The sequence below is a fragment of the Somniosus microcephalus genome, unplaced genomic scaffold (assembly GCF_052327205.1).
Source record: "Somniosus microcephalus isolate GS21.2 unplaced genomic scaffold, FLI_Smic_1.0 unresolved_chr6, whole genome shotgun sequence".
In the NCBI taxonomy this organism is placed as follows: domain Eukaryota; kingdom Metazoa; phylum Chordata; class Chondrichthyes; order Squaliformes; family Somniosidae; genus Somniosus; species Somniosus microcephalus.
In genome coordinates, this window is record NW_028225184.1 from 13,648,505 (window position 1) to 13,655,068 (window position 6,564).

A 6,564-nucleotide genomic window follows, 5' to 3' on the forward strand; every position below is an offset into this window, starting at 1 on the left:
CAGTTTGGAGGTGAGGAGATCACAGTTTTGGGGGTGGGGAGATCACAGTTTAGGGGTGAGGAGATCAGAGTTTGTGGGGTAACGCTCTATCCCTTTAACCACAGGTGCTGGACAATGGCGGCGAGGGGATATTTGAGGATTACTCACGGGTGCAGTCGATCAGTTTCCGTGGATCGATCCGCTCGCTGGATACCACCAGCAGTGCTGTGACCTACCGAGAGGAGCTGGTTTATCTCTACTCCTGTACCTACCCGCTCCTGTACATCATCGACAACCTCCAGATCGCAGTGTGAGTACCGGGGGCCTCCTCAATCCAAGGGGTCCCCAATCTCGGGGTCCCCTCAATCCTTGGGGGAGTCTCACAATCTCAGGGGTCCCATCCATCCCGGGGGGTCGCCGATCTCGGGGTCCCCTCAATCCTGGGGGAGCCTCACAATCTCAGGGGTCCCATCCGTCCCGAGGGGTCGCCAATCTCGGGGTCCCCTCAATCCTGGGGGAGCCTCACAATCTCAGGGGTCCCATCCGTCCCGGGGGGTCGCCGATCTCGGGGACCCCTCAATCCTGGGGGGTCTCCCCTCGATCCGGTGGTTCCCCAATCTCAGGGTCCCCTCAATCCAAGGGGGTCCCCTCAATCTCGGGGAATCCCCCATCTCGGGGACCCCTCAATCCCGGGGGGTCCCCAATCTCAGGGTCCACTCAATCTCGGGGGTCTCCTCAATCCCGAAGGTCACCCTTCAATCCTGAAGGTCTCTCAAAATCCTGGGGTCTCCCTCAATCTTGGGGGATTCTTGAAGGGGACTCGGGAGCCGGGGGTCTCTCGGAGTGTCTCAAGGGGTTGTGGGAGGGGACTCGGGAGCCGGGGGTCTCTCGGAGTGTCTCTGGGTTCTTGGAGGGGATTCGGGAGTCGGGGATCTCTCGGCGTGTCTCGGGGTTCTTGGAGAGGACTCGGGAGCCGGGGGTCTCTCGGAGTGTCTCGGGGTTCTTGAAGGGGACTCGGGAGCCGGGGGTCTCTCGGAGTGTCTCGGGGTTGTGGGAGGGTTCTCGGGAGTCGGGGGCCTCTCTGGATCTGACTGTGTTTCCTCTCCCCAGGAGCGGTCTCAGTGTCGCCGTGAAGGACAATCAAGGAAAGTTCGTCAGCACTTTGAGGCTGGAACTGTTCTCGGTGAGTGACCCCGAAATCCATCAAAGGCTCCTGACCTACCCGAAATAACCTCCCCCCACCCACCCTTCCTCTCTCTCCTCCCTCTCTCCTCGCTCCCTCTCTCCTTCTCCTACTCTCCCCTCCCTCCTCGTCTCCTTCTCCCACACTCTCCCCCTCTCCTCCCTCACCTTCTCTCCTTCTCCCCTCCATCTCTCTCTCTCCTCCCTCTCTCTCCTCACTCTCTCCTTCTCTCCCTCCCTCCCTCTCTCCTCCCTCTCTTCCTCTCCTCCTCGCCCCTCCCTCCTCCTCTCCTTCTCCTACTCTCCCCCTCTCTCCTCCCTCCCTCTCTCCTTCTCCCTCCATCTCTCTCTCCTCCCTCTCTCCCTCTCCTTCTCTCCCTCCCCTCTCCTTCCCCCACCCTCCCTCTCTTTCCTCTCCCTTTCTCCTCCCTCTCCTTCTCTCCCCCCTCCTCCTCTCCGCTCCCTCCTCCTCTCCTTCTCCCACACTCTCCCCCTCCCTCCATCTCCCTCTCCCACACTCTCCTCCTCCCTCTCCTCCTCCCTCTCTCCCCCTCTCTCTCCCCTCCCCCTCTCTCTCCCGCCGCCTCTCTCTCCCTCCCTCTCTCTCCCTCCCTCCCTCTCCCCTGCCATCCCTCTCCCTTCTCACTCGCCCTCCCTCTCATTTCCTCTCTTCCTGCCCACCTCCCACTCTCTCCCTTCCACTCCCCCCTACTCTACACACATTCATTTGAGGGATATGGGAGAAGTTGGGTAGGTGGGGTAGAAGATATGGGGAGAAGGTGGGTAGGTGGGGTTGAGGGATTGGGGAGAAGGTGGTTAGGTGGGGTTGAGGGATTGGGAAGAAGGTGGGTAGGTGGGGTAGAGGATATGGGGAGAAGCTGGGTAGGTGGGGTTGAGGGATTGGGGAGAAGGTGGGTAGGTGGGGTTGAGGGATTGGGGAGAAGGCGGGTAGGTGGGGTTGAGGGGTTGTGGAGAAGGTGGGTAGGTGGGGTTGAGGATATGGGGAGAAGCTGGGTAGGTGGGGTTGAGGGATTGGGGAGAAGGTGGGTAGGTGGGGTTGAGGGATTGGGGAGAAGGCGGGTAGGTGGGGTTGAGGGGTTGTGGAGAAGGTGGGTAGGTGGGGTTGAGGATTGGGGAGAAGGTGGCTAGGTGGGGTTGAGGGATTGTGGAGAAGGTGGGTGGGTGGGGTTGAGGGATTGGGGAGAAGGTGGGTAGGTGGGGTTGAGGATTGGGGAGAAGGTGGTGGGTGGGGTTGAGGGATTGGGGAGAAGGTGGGTGGGTGGGGTTGAGGGATTGGGAGAAGGTGGGTGGGTGGGGTTGAGGGATTGGGAGAAGGTGGGTAGGTGGGGTTGAGGGATTGGGGCGAAGGTGGGTAGGTGGGGTTGAGGGATTGGGGAGAAGGTGGGTATGTGGGGTTGAGGGATTGGGGAGAAGGTGGGTAGGTGGGGTTGAGGGATTGGGGAGAAGGAGGGTGGGTGGGGTTGAGCGATATGGGGAGAAGGTGGGTGGGTGGGGTTGAGGATTGGGAGAAGGTGGGTGGGTGGGTTTGAGGGATTGGGGAGAAGGTGGGTAGGTGGGGTTGAGGGATTGGGGAGAAGGTGGGTAGGTGGGGTTGAGGATATGGGGAGAAGGTGGGTGGATGGGGTTGAGGGATTGGAGAGAAGGTGGGTCGGTGGGTTGGGGGATTGGGGAGAAGGTGGTTAGGTGGGGTTGAGGATATGGGGAGAAGGTGGGTGGGTGGGGTTGAGGGATTGGAGAGAAGGCGGGTCGGTGGGGTTGGGGGATTGGGGAGAAGGTGGTTAGGTGGGGTTGAGGATATGGGGAGAAGGTGGGTAGGTGGGGTTGAGGGATTGGGGAGCAGGTGGGTAGGTGGGGTTGAGGGATTGGGGAGCAGGTGGGTAGGTGGGATTGAGGAGAATGTGGGTAGGTGTGATTGAGGGATTGGGGAGAAGGTGGGTGGGTGGGGTTGGGGGATTGGGGAGAAGGTGGTTAGGTGGGGTTGAGGATATGGGGAGAAGGTGGGTAGGTGGGGTTGAGGGATTGGGGAGAAGGTGGGTAGGTGGGGTTGAGGGGTTCGAGAGAAGGTGGGTGGGTAGGCTTGAGGGATTGGGAGAAGGTGGGTAGGTGGGGTTGAGGGATTGGGGAGAAGGTGGGTAGGTGGGGTTGAGGGATTGGCGAGAAGGTGGGTAGGTGGGGTTGAGGGTTTGGGGAGAAGGTGGGTGGGTAGGCTTGAGGGTTTGGGAGAAGGTGGGTAGGTGGGGTTGGGGGATTGGGGAGAAGGTGGTTAGGTGGGGTTGAGGATATGGGGAGAAGGTGGGTAGGTGGGGTTGAGGGATTGGGGAGAAGGTGGGTAGGTGGGTTGAGGGGTTCAAGAGAAGGTGGGTGGGTAGGCTTGAGGGATTGGGGAGAAGGTGGGTAGGTGGGGTTGAGGGATTGGGGAGAAGGTGGGTAGGTGGGGTTGAGGGATTGGCGAGAAGGTGGGTAGGTGGGGTTGAGGGTTTGGGGAGAAGGTGGGTGGGTAGGCTTGAGGGTTTGGGGAGAAGGTGGGTAGGTGGGGTTGGGGATTGGGGAGAAGGTGGGTGGCTGGGTTTGAGGGATTGGGGAGAAGGTGGGTAGGTGGGGTTGAGGGATTGGGCAGAAGGTGGGTAGGTGGGGTTGAGGGATTGGGGAGAAGGTGGGTTGGTGGGGTTGAGGGATTGGGGAGAAGGTGGGTAGGTGGGGTTGAGGATTGGGGAGAAGGTGGGTAGGTGGGGATGAAGGATTGGGGAGAAGGTGGGTATGTGGGGTTGAGTGATTGGGGAGAAGGTGGATAGGTGGGGTTGAGGGATTGGGGAGAAGGTGGGTAGGTGGGGTTGAGGGATTGGGAGAAGGTGGGTTGGTGGGGTTGAGGGATATGTGGAGAAGGTGGGTAGGTGGGGTTGAGGGATTGGGGAGAAGGTGGGTGGGTGGGTTGAGGGATTGGGGAGAAGGTGGTGGGTGGGGTTGAGGATTGGGGAGAAGGTGGGTAGGTGGGGTTGAGGGATTGGGGAGAAGGTGGGTAGGTGGGGTTGGGGGTTTGGGGAGAAGGTGGGTAGGTGGGGTTGAGGGATTGGGGAGAAGGTGGGTAGGTGGGGTTGGGGATTGGGTAGAAGGTGGGTAGGTGGGGTTGGGGGATTGGGGAGAAGGTGGGTGGGTGGGGTTGAGGGATTGGGGAGAAGGTGGGTGGGTGGGGTTGGGGGATTGGGGAGAAGGTGGGTGGGTGGGGATGAGGGATTGGGGAGAAGGTGGGTAGTTGGGGTTGAGGGATTGGGGAGAAGGTGGGTAGGTGGGGATGAGGGATTGGGGAGAAGGTGGGTAGTTGGGGTTGAGGGATTGGTGAGAAGGTGGGAAGGGGGGTGGAGGGATTGGGGAGAAGATGGGTGGGTGGGGTTGAGGGATTGGGGAGAAGGTGGGTAGATGGGGTTGAGGGATTGGGGAGAAGGTGGGTAGGTGGGGTTGAGGGATTGGGAGAAGGTGGGTAGGTGGGGTTGAGGGATTGGGGAGAAAGTGGGTAGGTGGGTTGAGGGATATGGGGAGAAGGTGGGTTGGTGGGGTTGAGTGATTGGGGAGAAGGTGGGTTGGTGGGGTTGAGGGATTGGGGAGAATGTGGGTAGGTGGGTTTGAGGGATTGGGGAGAAGGTGGGTAAGTGGGCTTGAGGGTTTGGGGAGTAGGTGAGGAGGTGGGGTTGAGCGATTGGGGAGAAGGTGGGTCGGTGAGGTTGAGGGATTGGGGAGAAGGTGGGTTGAGGGATGGGGAGAATGTAGGTAGTTGGGTTTGAGGGATTGGGGAAGGTGGGTGGGTGGGATTGAGGGATTAGGGAGAAGGTGGGTGGGTGGTGTTGAGGGGTTGGGGAGAAGGTGGGCAGGTGGGTTGAGGGATTGGGGAGAAGGTGGGTAGGTGGGGTTGAGGGATTGGGCAGAAGGTGGGTAGGTGGGGTTGAGGGATTGGGGGGAAGGTGGGTGGGTGGAATTGAGGGATTGGGGAGGAGGTGGGATTGAGGGATTGGGGAGGAGGTGGGTAGGTGGGTTGGGGGATTGGGGAGGAGGTGGATGGGTGGGGTTGAGTGATTGGGGAGAAGGTGGGTAGGTGGGGTTGGGGATTGGGGAGAAGGTGGGTAGGTGGGGTTGAGGGATTGGGAGAAGGTGGGTAGGTGGGGTTGGGGGATTGGGGAGAAGGTGGGTAGGTGGGGTTGAGGGATTGGGGAGAACTTGGGTTGGTGGGGTTGGGGGATTGGGTAGAAGGTGGGTAGGTGGGGTTGGGGGATTGGGGAGAAGGTGGGTGGGTGGGGTTGAGGGATTGGGGAGAAGGTGGTTAGTGGGGTTGAGGGATTGGGGAGAAGGTGGGTAGGTGGGGATGGGGGATTGGGGAAAAGGTGGGTGGGTGGGGTTGGGGGATTGGGTAGAAGGTGGGTAGGTGGGGTTGGGGGATTGGGAGAAGGTGGGTGGGTGGGGTTGAGGGATTGGGGAGAAGGTGGGTAGGTGGGGTTGAGGGATTGGGGAGAAGGTGGGTAGGTGGGGTTGAGGGATTGGGGAGAAGGTGGGTAGGTGGGGTTGGGGGATTGGGAGAAGGTGGTAGGTGGGGTTGAGGGATTGGGAGAAGGTGGGTAGGTGGGGTTGAGGGATTGGGAGAAGGTGGGTATGTGGGGTTGAGGGATTGGGGAGAAGGTGGGTGGGTGGGGTTGAGGGATTGGGGAGAAGGTGGGTGGGTGGGGTTGAGGGATTGGGAGAAGGTGGGTAGGTGGGGTTGAGGGGTTCGAGAGAAGGTGGGTGGGTAGGCTTGAGGATTGGGGAGAAGGTGGGTAGGTGGGGTTGAGGGATTGGGGAGAAGGTGGGTAGGTGGGGTTGAGGGATTGGCGAGAAGGTGGGTAGGTGGGGTTGAGGGTTTGGGGAGAAGGTGGGTGGGTAGGCTTGAGGGTTTGGGGAGAAGGTGGGTAGGTGGGTTGGGGGATTGGGGAGAAGGTGGGTGGCTGGGTTTGAGGGATTGGGGAGAAGGTGGGTAGGTGGGGTTGAGGGATTGGGCAGAAGGTGGGTAGGTGGGTTGAGGGATTGGGGAGAAGGTGGGTTGGTGGGGTTGAGGGATTGGGGAGAAGGTGGGTAGGTGGGGTTGAGGGATTGGGGAGAAGGTGGGTAGGTGGGGATGAAGGATTGGGAGAAGGTGGGTATGTGGGGTTGAGTGATTGGGGAGAAGGTGGATAGGTGGGGTTGAGGGATTGGGGAGAAGGTGGGTAGGTGGGGTTGAGGGATTGGGGAGAAGGTGGGTTGGTGGGGTTGAGGGATATGTGGAGAAGGTGGGTAGGTGGGGTTGAGGGATTGGGGAGAAGGTGGGTGGGTGGGGTTGAGGGATTGGGAGAAGGTGGGTGGGTGGGGTTGAGGGATTGGGGAGAG